Raw genomic sequence first — 13573 nt, 5'->3', positions numbered from 1 at the left:
AAAAAATTTGAAAAATCGTTCGAGAAATGAGTTTACTCCTTTGGTACTTTCTTTGTATACTTTTGACTATACGGGCCAAGCCCGGGTTTTACGGGAAATCGCGGGTTTTCGTTTGCCGGCGATTAAACCTCTTTCATTAAGCGTCTCATCAAAAATGAAAACATTTTTGAAAACTACAAGTCTTATGCGTTTTAGTGGTGAAAAAATAATTTAAAAAATCGTTCTGGAAGTGAGTTTAGTCACAGGGTACTTTCTTTGTATACAATCGACTATACGGGCCAAGCCCGGGATTTACGGGAAATCGCAGGTTTTTGTTTGCCGGCGATTAATCCTGTTTCATTAAGCGTCTCATTAAAAATGAAAACACTTTTGAAAACTACAAGTTTCATGCGTTTTAGTAGTAAAAAAAAATTTAAAAAATCGTTCGGGAAATGAGTTTACTCCCTGGGTACTTTCTTTGTATACATTCGACTATACGGGCCAAGCCCGGGATTTACGGGAAATCGCGGGATTTCGTTTGCCGGCGATTAAACCACTTTTATTCAGCGTCTCATCAAAAATGAAAACATTTTTGAAAACTACAAGTCTCATGCGTTTTAGTGGTAAAAAAAAATTTAAAAAATCGTTCGGGAAATGAGTTTACTCCCTGGGTACTTTCTTTGTATACATTCGACTATACGGGCCAAGCCCGGGATTTACGGGAAATCGCGGGATTTCGTTTGCCGGCGATTAAACGTCTTTCATTAAGCGTCTCATCAAAAATGAAAACATTTTTAAAAACTGGAAGTCTCATGCGTTTTAGTGGTGAAAAGATAATTTAAAAAATCGTTTTGGAAATGAGTTTACTCACAGTGTACTTTCTTTGTATACATTCGACTATACGGGCCAAGCCCGGGATTTACGGGAAATCGCGGGTTTTCGTTTGCCGGCGATTAAACCACTTTTATTCAGCGTCTCATCAAAAATGAAAACATTTTTGAAAACTACAAGTCGCATGCGTTTTAGTGGTAAAAAAAAAATTAAAAAATCGTTCGGGAAATGAGTTTACTCCCTGGGTACTTTCTTTGTATACATTCGACTATACGGGCCAAGCCCGGAATTTACGGGAAATCGCGGGATTTCGTTTGCCGGCGATTAAACGTCTTTCATTAAGCGTCTCATCAAAAATGAAAACATTTTTGAAAACTGCAAGTCTCATGCGTTTTAGTGGTGAAAAGATAATTTAAAAAATCGTTTTGGGAATGAGTTTACTCACAGGGTACTTTCTTTGTATACATTCGACTATACGGGCCAAGCCCGGGATTTACGGAAAATCGCGGGTTTTCGTTTGCCGGCGATTAAACCTCTTTCATTAAGCGTCTCATCAAAAATGAAAACATTTTTGAAAACTACAAGTCTCATGCGTTTTAGTCGTAAAAAAAAAAAGTAAAAAAATCGTTCGGGAAATGAGTTTACTCCCTGGGTACTTTCTTTGTATACTTTTGACTATACGGGCCGAGTCCGGATTTACGAGAAGTCGCGGGTTTTCGTTTGCCGGCGATTAAACTTATTTTATTCAGCGTCTCATCAAAAATGAAAACATTTTTAAAAACTACAAGTCTCATGCGTTTTAGTGGTAAAAAAAAAATTTAAAAAATCGTTCGGGAAATGAGTTTACTCCCTGGGTACTTTCTTTGTATACATTCGACTATACGGGCCAAGCCCGGGATTTACGGGAAATCGCAGGTTTTTGTTTGCCGGCGATTAATCCTGTTTCATTAAGCGTCTCATCAAAAATGAAAACATTTTTGAAAACTACAAGTCTCATGCGTTTTAGTAGTAAAAAAAAAATTTAAAAAATCGTTCGGGAAATGAGTTTACTCCCTGGGTACTTTCTTTGTATACATTCGACTATACGGGCCAAGCCCGGGATTTACGGGAAATCGCGGGATTTCGTTTGCCGGCGATTAAACCACTTTTATTCAGCGTCTCATCAAAAATGAAAACATTTTTGAAAACTACAAGTCTCATGCGTTTTAGTGGTAAAAAAAAATTTTAAAAATCGTTCGGGAAATGAGTTTACTCCCTGGGTACTTTCTTTGTATACATTCGACTATACGGGCCAAGCCCGGGATTTACGGGAAATCGCGGGATTTCGTTTGCCGGCGATTAAACGTCTTTCATTAAGCGTCTCATCAAAAAAGAAAACATTTTTGAAAACTGCAAGTCTCATGCGTTTTAGTGGTGAAAAGATAATTTAAAAAATCGTTTTGGAAATGAGTTTACTCACAGGGTACTTTCTTTGTATACATTCGACTATACGGGCCAAGCCCGGGATTTACGGGAAATCGCGGGTTTTCGTTTGCCGGCGATTAAACCACTTTTATTCAGCGTCTCATCAAAAACGACTATAAGGGCCAAGCCCGGGATTTACGGGAAATCGCGGGATTTCGTTTGCCGGCGATTAAACGTCTTTCATTAAGCGTCTCATCAAAAATGAAAACATTTTTGAAAACTGCAAGTCTCATGCGTTTTAGTGGTGAAAAGATAATTTAAAAAATCGTTTTGGGAATGAGTTTACTAACAGGGTACTTTCTTTGTATACATTCGACTATACGGGCCAAGCCCGGGATTTACGGAAAATCGCGGGTTTTCGTTTGCCGGCGATTAAACCTCTTTCATTAAGCGTCTCATCAAAAATGAAAACATTTTTGAAAACTACAAGTCTCATGCGTTTTAGTCGTAAAAAAAAAAATTAAAAAAATCGTTCGGGAAATGAGTTTACTCCCTGGGTACTTTCTTTGTATACTTTTGACTATACGGGCCGAGTCCGGATTTACGAGAAGTCGCGGGTTTTCGTTTGCCGGCGATTAAACTTGTTTTATTGAGCGTCTCATCAAAAATGAAAACATTTTTAAAAACTACAAGTCTCATGCGTTTTAGTGGTAAAAAAAAAAATTAAAAAATCGTTCGGGAAATGAGTTTACTCCCTGGGTACTTTCTTTGTATACATTCGACTATACGGGCCAAGCCCGGGATTTACGGGAAATCGTGAGATTTCGTTTGCCGGCGATTAAACGTCTTTCATTAAGCGTCTCATCAAAAATGAAAACATTTTTGAAAACTGCAAGTCTCATGCGTTTTAGTGGTGAAAAGATAATTTAAAAAATCGTTTTGGGAATGAGTTTACTCACAGGGTACTTTCTTTGTATACATTCGACTATACGGGCCAAGCCCGGGATTTACGGGAAATCGCGGGTTTTCGTTTGCCGGCGATTAAACCACTTTTATTCAGCGTCTCATCAAAAACGACTATACGGGCCAAGCCCGGGATTTACGGGAAATCGCGGGATTTCGTTTGCCGGCGATTAAACGTCTTTCATTAAGCGTCTCATCAAAAATGAAAACATTTTTGAAAACTGCAAGTCTCATGCGTTTTAGTGGTGAAAAGATAATTTAAAAAATCGTTTTGGGAATGAGTTTACTCACAGGGTACTTTCTTTGTATACATTCGACTATACGGGCCAAGCCCGGGATTTACGGAAAATCGCGGGTTTTCGTTTGCCGACGATTAAACCTCTTTCATTAAGCGTCTCATCAAAAATGAAAACATTTTTGAAAACTGCAAGTCTCATGCGTTTTAGTCGTAAAAAAAAAAAATTAAAAAAATCGTTCGGGAAATGAGTTTACTCCCTGGGTACTTTCTTTGTATACTTTTGACTATACGGGCCGAGTCCAGATTTACGAGAAGTCGCGGGTTTTCGTTTGCCGGCGATTAAACTTGTTTTATTCAGCGTCTCATCAAAAATGAAAACATTTTTAAAAACTACAAGTCTCATGCGTTTTAGTGGTAAAAAAAAAAATTAAAAAATCGTTCAGGAAATGAGTTTACTCCCGGGGTACTTTCTTTGTATACATTCGACTATACGGGCCAAGCCCGGGATTTACGGGAAATCGCGAGATTTCGTTTGCCGGCGATTAAACGTCTTTCATTAAGCGTCTCATCAAAAATGAAAACATTTTTGAAAACTGCAAGTCTCATGCGTTTTAGTGGTGAAAAGATAATTTAAAAAATCGTTTTGGGAATGAGTTTACTCCCTGGGTACTTTCTTTGTATACTTTTGACTATACGGGCCAAGTCCGGGATTTACGGGAAATCGCAAGTTTTCGTTTGCCGGCGATTAAACTTCTTTTATTCAGCGCCTCATCAAAAATGAAAACATTTTTGAAAACTACAAGTCTCATGCGTTTTAGTGGTGAAAAAATAAATTAAAAAATCGTTCGGAAAATGAGTTTACTCCCTGGGTACTTTCTTTGTATACTTTTGACTATACGGGCCAAGCCCGGGATTTACCGGAAATCGCGGGTTTTCGTTGGCCGGCGATTTTACTTCTTTTATTCAGCGTCTCATCAAAAATGAAAACATCCTATGCGTTTTAGTGGTGAAAAAATAATTTAAAAAATCGTTCTGGAAGTGAGTTTACTCACAGGGTACTTTCTTTGTATACATTCGACTATACGGGCCAAGCCCGGGATTTAAGGGAAATCGCGGGTTTTCGTTTGCCGGCGATTAAACCTCTTTCATTAAGCGTCTCATCAAAAATGAAAACATTTTTGAAAACTACAAGTCTCATGCGTTTTAGTGGTAAAAAAAAAATTTTAAAAATCGTTTGGGAAATGAGTTTACTCCCTGGGTACTTTCTTTGTATACTTTTGACTATACGGCCAAGTCCGGGATGTACGGGAAATCGCAGGTTTTCGTTTGCTGGCGATTAAACTTCTTTTATTCAGCGCCTCATCAAAAATGAAAACATTTTTAAAAACTACAAGTCTCTTGCGTTTTAGTGGTGAAAAAATAAATTAAAAAATCGTTCGGGAAATGAGTTTACTCCCTGGGTACTTTCTTTGTATACTTTTGACTATACGGGCCAAGCCCGGGATTTACGGGAAATCGCGGGTTTTCGTTTGCCGGCGATTAAACTTCTTTTATTCAGCGTCTCATCAAAAATGAAAACGTTCTATGCGTTTTAGTGGTGAAAAAATAATTTAAAAAATCGTTCTGGAAGTGAGTTTACTCACAGGGTACTTTCTTTGTATACATTCGACTATACGGGCCAAGCCCGGGATTTACGGGAAATCGCGGGTTTTCGTTTGCCGGCGATTAAACCTCTTTCATTAAGCGTCTCATCAAAAATGAAAACATTTTTGAAAACTACAAGTCTCATGCGTTTTAGTGGTAAAAAAAAAATTTAAAAAATCGTTTGGGAAATGAGTTTACTCCCTGGGTACTTTCTTTGTATACTTTTGACTATACGGGCCGAGCCCGGGATTTACGGGAAATTGCGGGTTTTCGTTTGCCGCCGATTAAACTTCTTTTATTCAGCGTCTCATCAAAAATGAAAACATTTCTGAAAAGTACAAGTCTTATGCGTTTTAGTGGTGAAAAATAATTTAAAAAATCGTTCTGGAAATGAGTTTACTCACAGGGTACTTTCTTTGTATACATTCGACTATACGGGCCAAGCCCGGGTTTTACGGGAAATCGCGGGTTTTCGTTTGCCGGCGATTAAACCTCTTTCATTAAGCGTCTCATCAAAAATGAAAACATTTTTGAAAACTACAAGTCTCATGCGTTTAAGTGGTAAAAAAAAAATTTAAAAAATCGTTCGAGAAATGAGTTTACTCCTTTGGTACTTTCTTTGTATACTTTTGACTATACGGGCCAAGCCCGGGTTTTACGGGAAATCGCGGGTTTTCGTTTGCCGGCGATTAAACCTCTTTCATTAAGCGTCTCATCAAAAATGAAAACATTTTTGAAAACTACAAGTCTTATGCGTTTTAGTGGTGAAAAAATAATTTAAAAAATCGTTCTGGAAGTGAGTTTACTCACAGGGTACTTTCTTTGTATACAATCGACTATACGGGCCAAGCCCGGGATTTAAGGGAAATCGCAGGTTTTTGTTTGCCGGCGATTAATCCTGTTTCATTAAGCGTCTCATTAAAAATGAAAACATTTTTGAAAACTACAAGTCTCATGCGTTTTAGTAGTAAAAAAAAATTTAAAAAATCGTTCGGGAAATGAGTTTACTCCCTGGGTACTTTCTTTGTATACATTCGACTATACGGGCCAAGCCCGGGATTTACGGGAAATCGCGGGATTTCGTTTGCCGGCGATTAAACCACTTTTATTCAGCGTCTCATCAAAAATGAAAACATTTTTGAAAACTACAAGTCTCATGCGTTTTAGTGGTAAAAAAAAATTTAAAAAATCGTTCGGGAAATGAGTTTACTCCCTGGGTACTTTCTTTGTATACATTCGACTATACGGGCCAAGCCCGGGATTTACGGGAAATCGCGGGATTTCGTTTGCCGGCGATTAAACGTCTTTCATTAAGCGTCTCATCAAAAATGAAAACATTTTTGAAAACTGCAAGTCTCATGCGTTTTAGTGGTGAAAAGATAATTTAAAAAATCGTTTTGGAAATGAGTTTACTCACAGTGTACTTTCTTTGTATACATTCGACTATACGGGCCAAGCCCGGGATTTACGGGAAATCGCGGGTTTTCGTTTGCCGGCGATTAAACCACTTTTATTCAGCGTCTCATCAAAAATGAAAACATTTTTGAAAACTACAAGTCGCATGCGTTTTAGTGGTAAAAAAAAAATTAAAAAATCGTTCGGGAAATGAGTTTACTCCCTGGGTACTTTCTTTGTATACATTCGACTATACGGGCCAAGCCCGGGATTTACGGGAAATCGCGGGATTTCGTTTGTCGGCGATTAAACGTCTTTCATTAAGCGTCTCATCAAAAATGAAAACATTTTTGAAAACTGCAAGTCTCATGCGTTTTAGTGGTGAAAAGATAATTTAAAAAATCGTTTTGGGAATGAGTTTACTCACAGGGTACTTTCTTTGTATACATTCGACTATACGGGCCAAGCCCGGGATTTACGGAAAATCGCGGGTTTTCGTTTGCCGGCGATTAAACCTCTTTCATTAAGCGTCTCATCAAAAATGAAAACATTTTTGAAAACTACAAGTCTCATGCGTTTTAGTCGTAAAAAAAAAAGTAAAAAAATCGTTCGGGAAATGAGTTTACTCCCTGGGTACTTTCTTTGTATACTTTTGACTATACGGGCCGAGTCCGGATTTACGAGAAGTCGCGGGTTTTCGTTTGCCGGCGATTAAACTTATTTTATTCAGCGTCTCATCAAAAATGAAAACATTTTTAAAAACTACAAGTCTCATGCGTTTTAGTGGTAAAAAAAAAATTTAAAAAATCGTTCGGGAAATGAGTTTACTCCCTGGGTACTTTCTTTGTATACATTCGACTATACGGGCCAAGCCCGGGATTTACGGGAAATCGCAGGTTTTTGTTTGCCGGCGATTAATCCTGTTTCATTAAGCGTCTCATCAAAAATGAAAACATTTTTGAAAACTACAAGTCTCATGCGTTTTAGTAGTAAAAAAAAAATTTAAAAAATCGTTCGGGAAATGAGTTTACTCCCTGGGTACTTTCTTTGTATACATTCGACTATACGGGCCAAGCCCGGGATTTACGGGAAATCGCGGGATTTCGTTTGCCGGCGATTAAACCACTTTTATTCAGCGTCTCATCAAAAATGAAAACATTTTTGAAAACTACAACTCTCATGCGTTTTAGTGGTAGAAAAAAATTTAAAAAATCGTTCGGGAAATGAGTTTACTCCCTGGGTACTTTCTTTGTATACATTCGACTATACGGGCCAAGCCCGGGATTTACGGGAAATCGCGGGATTTCGTTTGCCGGCGATTAAACGTCTTTCATTAAGCGTCTCATCAAAAAAGAAAACATTTTTGAAAACTGCAAGTCTCATGCGTTTTAGTGGTGAAAAGATAATTTAAAAAATCGTTTTGGAAATGAGTTTACTCACAGGGTACTTTCTTTGTATACATTCGACTATACGGGCCAAGCCCGGGATTTACGGGAAATCGCGGGTTTTCGTTTGCCGGCGATTAAACCACTTTTATTCAGCGTCTCATCAAAAACGACTATAAGGGCCAAGCCCGGGATTTACGGGAAATCGCGGGATTTCGTTTGCCGGCGATTAAACGTCTTTCATTAAGCGTCTCATCAAAAATGAAAACATTTTTGAAAACTGCAAGTCTCATGCGTTTTAGTGGTGAAAAGATAATTTAAAAAATCGTTTTGGGAATGAGTTTACTCACAGGGTACTTTCTTTGTATACATTCGACTATACGGGCCAAGCCCGGGATTTACGGAAAATCGCGGGTTTTCGTTTGCCGGCGATTAAACCTCTTTCATTAAGCGTCTCATCAAAAATGAAAACATTTTTGAAAACTACAAGTCTCATGCGTTTTAGTCGTAAAAAAAAAAATTAAAAAAATCGTTCGGGAAATGAGTTTACTCCCTGGGTACTTTCTTTGTATACTTTTGACTATACGGGCCGAGTCCGGATTTACAAGAAGTCGCGGGTTTTCGTTTGCCGGCGATTAAACTTGTTTTATTGAGCGTCTCATCAAAAATGAAAACATTTTTAAAAACTACAAGTCTCATGCGTTTTAGTGGTAAAAAAAAAAATTAAAAAATCGTTCGGGAAATGAGTTTACTCCCTGGGTACTTTCTTTGTATACATTCGACTATACGGGCCAAGCCCGGGATTTACGGGAAATCGCGAGATTTCGTTTGCCGGCGATTAAACGTCTTTCATTAAGCGTCTCATCAAAAATGAAAACATTTTTAAAAACTACAAGTCTCATGCGTTTTAGTGGTAAAAAAAAAAATTAAAAAATCGTTCGGGAAATGAGTTTACTCCCTGGGTACTTTCTTTGTATACATTCGACTATACGGGCCAAGCCCGGGATTTACGGGAAATCGCGAGATTTCGTTTGCCGGCGATTAAACGTCTTTCATTAAGCGTCTCATCAAAAATGAAAACATTTTTGAAAACTGCAAGTCTCATGCGTTTTAGTGCTGAAAAGATAATTTAAAAAATCGTTTTGGGAATGAGTTTACTCACAGGGTACTTTCTTTGTATACATTCGACTATACGGGCCAAGCCCGGGATTTACGGGAAATCGCGGGTTTTCGTTTGCCGGCGATTAAACCACTTTTATTCAGCGTCTCATCAAAAACGACTATACGGGCCAAGCCCGGGATTTACGGGAAATCGCGGGATTTCGTTTGCCGGCGATTAAACGTCTTTCATTAAGCGTCTCATCAAAAATGAAAACATTTTTGAAAACTGCAAGTCTCATGCGTTTTAGTGGTGAAAAGATAATTTAAAAAATCGTTTTGGGAATGAGTTTACTCACAGGGTACTTTCTTTGTATACATTCGACTATACGGGCCAAGCCCGGGATTTACGGAAAATCGCGGGTTTTCGTTTGCCGGCGATTAAACCTCTTTCATTAAGCGTCTCATCAAAAATGAAAACATTTTTGAAAACTGCAAGTCTCATGCGTTTTAGTCGTAAAAAAAAAAAATAAAAAAATCGTTCGGGAAATGAGTTTACTCCCTGGGTACTTTCTTTGTATACTTTTGACTATACGGGCCGAGTCCGGATTTACGAGAAGTCGCGGGTTTTCGTTTGCCGGCGATTAAACTTGTTTTATTCAGCGTCTCATCAAAAATGAAAACATTTTTAAAAACTACAAGTCTCATGCGTTTTAGTGGTAAAAAAAAAAATTAAAAAATCGTTCGGGAAATGAGTTTACTCCCTGGGTACTTTCTTTGTATACATTCGACTATACGGGCCAAGCCCGGGATTTACGGGAAATCGCGAGATTTCGTTTGCCGGCGATTAAACGTCTTTCATTAAGCGTCTCATCAAAAATGAAAACATTTTTGAAAACTGCAAGTCTCATGCGTTTTAGTGCTGAAAAGATAATTTAAAAAATCGTTTTGGGAATGAGTTTACTCACAGGGTACTTTCTTTGTATACATTCGACTATACGGGCCAAGCCCGGGATTTACGGGAAATCGCGGGTTTTCGTTTGCCGGCGATTAAACCACTTTTATTCAGCGTCTCATCAAAAACGACTATACGGGCCAAGCCCGGGATTTACGGGAAATCGCGGGATTTCGTTTGCCGGCGATTAAACGTCTTTCATTAAGCGTCTCATCAAAAATGAAAACATTTTTGAAAACTGCAAGTCTCATGCGTTTTAGTGGTGAAAAGATAATTTAAAAAATCGTTTTGGGAATGAGTTTACTCACAGGGTACTTTCTTTGTATACATTCGACTATACGGGCCAAGCCCGGGATTTACGGAAAATCGCGGGTTTTCGTTTGCCGGCGATTAAACCTCTTTCATTAAGCGTCTCATCAAAAATGAAAACATTTTTGAAAACTGCAAGTCTCATGCGTTTTAGTCGTAAAAAAAAAAAATAAAAAAATCGTTCGGGAAATGAGTTTACTCCCTGGGTACTTTCTTTGTATATATTTGACTATACGGGCCGAGTCCGGATTTACGAGAAGTCGCGGGTTTTCGTTTGCCGGCGATTAAACTTGTTTTATTCAGCGTCTCATCAAAAATGAAAACATTTTTAAAAACTACAAGTCTCATGCGTTTTAGTGGTAAAAAAAAAAATTAAAAAATCGTTCGGGAAATGAGTTTACTCCCTGGGTACTTTCTTTGTATACATTCGACTATACGGGCCAAGCCCGGGATTTACGGGAAATCGCGAGATTTCGTTTGCCGGCGATTAAACGTCTTTCATTAAGCGTCTCATCAAAAATGAAAACATTTTTGAAAACTGCAAGTCTCATGCGTTTTAGTGGTGAAAAGATAATTTAAAAAATCGTTTTGGGAATGAGTTTACTCACAGGGTACTTTCTTTGTATACATTCGACTATACGGGCCAAGCCCGGGATTTACGGGAAATCGCGGGTTTTCGTTTGCCGGCAATTAAACCACTTTTATTCAGCGTCTCATCAAAAACGACTATAAGGGCCAAGCCCGGGATTTACGGGAAATCGCGGGATTTCGTTTGCCGGCGATTAAACGTCTTTCATTAAGCGTCTCATCAAAAATGAAAACATTTTTGAAAACTGCAAGTCTCATGCGTTTTAGTGGTGAAAAGATAATTTAAAAAATCGTTTTGGGAATGAGTTTACTCACAGGGTACTTTCTTTGTATACATTCGACTATACGGGCCAAGCCCGGGATTTACGGAAAATCGCGGGTTTTCGTTTGCCGGCGATTAAACCTCTTTCATTAAGCGTCTCATCAAAAATGAAAACATTTTTGAAAACTACAAGTCTCATGCGTTTTAGTCGTAAAAAAAAAAATTAAAAAAATCGTTCGGGAAATGAGTTTACTCCCTGGGTACTTTCTTTGTATACTTTTGACTATACGGGCCGAGTCCGGATTTACAAGAAGTCGCGGGTTTTCGTTTGCCGGCGATTAAACTTGTTTTATTGAGCGTCTCATCAAAAATGAAAACATTTTTAAAAACTACAAGTCTCATGCGTTTTAGTGGTAAAAAAAAAAATTAAAAAATCGTTCGGGAAATGAGTTTACTCCCTGGGTACTTTCTTTGTATACATTCGACTATACGGGCCAAGCCCGGGATTTACGGGAAATCGCGAGATTTCGTTTGCCGGCGATTAAACGTCTTTCATTAAGCGTCTCATCAAAAATGAAAACATTTTTGAAAACTGCAAGTCTCATGCGTTTTAGTGGTGAAAAGATAATTTAAAAAATCGTTTTGGGAATGAGTTTACTCACAGGGTACTTTCTTTGTATACATTCGACTATACGGGCCAAGCCCGGGATTTACGGGAAATCGCGGGATTTCGTTTGCCGGCGATTAAACCTCTTTTATTAAGCGTCTCATGAAAAATGAAAACATTTCTGAAAACTACAAGTCTTATGGCCTTTAGTGGTGGAATAATAATTTAAAAAATCGTTCGGGAAATGAGTTTACTCCCTGGGTACTTTCTTTGTATACTTTTGACTATACGGGCCGAGTCCGGATTTACGGGAAGTTGCGGGTTTTCGTTTGCTGGCGATTAAACTTGTTTTATTCAGCGTCTCATCAAAAATGAAAACATTTTTAAAAACAACAAGTCTCATGGCCTTTAGTGGTGAAATAATAATTTAAAAAATCGTTCGGGAAATGAGTTTACTCCCTGGGTACTTTCTTTGTGTACTTTTGACTATACGGGCCGAGTCCGGATTTACGGGAAGTCGCGGGTTTTCGTTTGCCGGCGATCAAACTTCTTTTATTCAGCGTCTCATCAAAAATGAAAACATTTTTGAAAACTACAAGTCTCATGCGTTTTAGTAGTGAAAAAATAATTTAAAAAATCGTTCGGGAAATGAGTTTACACCCTGGGTACTTTCTTTGTATACTTTTGACTTTACGGGCCGAGTTCGGGATTTACGGGAAGTCGCGGGTTTTCGTTTGCCGGCAATTAAACTTCTTTTATTCAGCGTCTCATCAAAAATGAAAACATTTTTAAAAACTACAAGTCTCATGCGTTTTAGTGGTGAAAAAATAATTTAAAAAATCGTTCGGGAAATGAGTTTACTCCCTGGGTACTTTCTTTGTATACTTTTGACTATACGGGCCGAGTCCGGGATTTACGGGAAGTCGCGGGTTTTCGTTTGAGGGCGATTAAACTTCTTTTATTCAGCGTCTCATCAAAAATGAAAACATTTTTAAAAACTACAAGTCTCATGGGCTTTAATGGTGAAATAATAATTTAAAAAATCGTTCGGGAAATGCGTTTACACCCTGGGTACTTTCTTTGTATACTTTTGACTATACGGGCCGAGTCCGGGACGTACGGGAAATCGCAGGTTTTCGTTTACCGGCAATTAAACTTCTTTTTTTCAGCGTCTCATCAAAAATGAAAACATTTTTGAAAACTACAAGTCTCATGCGTTTTAGTGGTGAAAAAATAATTTAAAAAATCGTACGGGAAATGAGTTTACTCCATGGGTACTTTCTTTGTATACTTTTGACTATACGGGCCGAGTCCGGATTTACGGGAAGTCGCGGGTTTTCGTTTGCCGGCGATTAAACTTCTTTTATTCAGCGTCTCATCAAAAATGAAAACATTTTTAAAAACTACAAGTCTCATGGGCTTTAGTGGTGAAATAAAAATTTAAAAATTCGTTTGGGAAATGAGTTTACACCCTGGGTACCTTCTTTGTATACTTTTGACTATACGGGCCGAGTCCGGGATTTACGGGAAGTCGCGGGTTTTCGTTTGCCGGCGATTAAACTTCTTTTATTCAGCGTCTCATCAAAAATGAAAACATTTTGAAAAACTACAAGTCTCATGGGCTTTAGTGGTGAAATAATAATTTAAAAAATCGTTCGGGAAATGCGTTTACACCCTGGGTACTTTCTTTGTATACTTTTGACTATACGAGCCGAGTCCGGGATTTACGGGAAATCGCAGGTTTTCGTTTACCGGCGATTAAACTTCTTTTGTTCAGCGTCTCATCAAAAATGAAAACATTTTTGAAAACTACAAGTCTCAAGCGGTTTAGTGGTGAAAAAAAAATTTAAAAAATCGTTCGGGAAATGAGTTTACTCCCTGGGTACTTTCTTTGTATACATTCGACTATACGGGC

The sequence above is a fragment of the Hydractinia symbiolongicarpus genome, chromosome 4 (genome assembly GCF_029227915.1).
Source record: "Hydractinia symbiolongicarpus strain clone_291-10 chromosome 4, HSymV2.1, whole genome shotgun sequence".
Taxonomy (NCBI): domain Eukaryota; kingdom Metazoa; phylum Cnidaria; class Hydrozoa; order Anthoathecata; family Hydractiniidae; genus Hydractinia; species Hydractinia symbiolongicarpus.
The sequence above is the reverse complement of the archived record's forward strand: the minus strand, read 5'-3'. Positions refer to the sequence as shown.